The sequence below is a fragment of the Arachis ipaensis genome, chromosome B01, assembly GCF_000816755.2.
Source record: "Arachis ipaensis cultivar K30076 chromosome B01, Araip1.1, whole genome shotgun sequence".
NCBI classification, from domain to species: domain Eukaryota; kingdom Viridiplantae; phylum Streptophyta; class Magnoliopsida; order Fabales; family Fabaceae; genus Arachis; species Arachis ipaensis.
This window is the reverse complement of record NC_029785.2, coordinates 129,965,013-129,965,743: the sequence shown is the minus strand read 5'-3', so window position 1 is coordinate 129,965,743 and position 731 is coordinate 129,965,013.

Below are 731 nucleotides of genomic sequence, written 5' to 3'. Positions count from 1 at the left end.
TTAGATCAGTGTTTTTTTTTTTCCTTCACCCCATCGTAATAATAGGATTGGGAGGAGAATGTTGATTCTCTTTTGCCCATGGCCAGTTGCGAATATAGTCCCAAATATTATTATCATTGCAACCCCACACTGCCGGAATCTTTGTTTTGTTTGGCTGAGAATAGCTTTATTCTGCGACAATTTTAATTGAAAGCATATATATCATTAATAATATTCAACTTAGTTAATTAGATGAATAAGCATATATACAGGCATGTAACAAAATTGACATGCACATTGTATTTTATGTGAGGAAAACACTAGTATGGAGAGTCACCGTATCTTCTTTCGTTCTCACATGCATTAAATTAATTCACATGCACTATATATTTTGTATATATCTTTTAACTTCTCACCAAGTTACTTTATAAGTTTATATATTTAGATATCATTTCTTTGCTTAGAATTATTAAAAATAAAATTATTTTTACGTATCTTTTTTATTAGTCTATTATGCATATTAAATGTGTTATTTTTTATGAATTATTAGATTTTATTAAATAAAAATAAAAAATATTATAAAAAAATATTAATAGATTTTATAAATATAAAATATAAGTACATAGGGCAAATGACTCATATAAACCATGGTTTGGAGAAATTCACATGATTCCACCAAAGAGATAATCGTTACAAGAAGGTTCCACCAAGAGGACATATCTATGTAATTCGAATCACACTGATTCGAATTA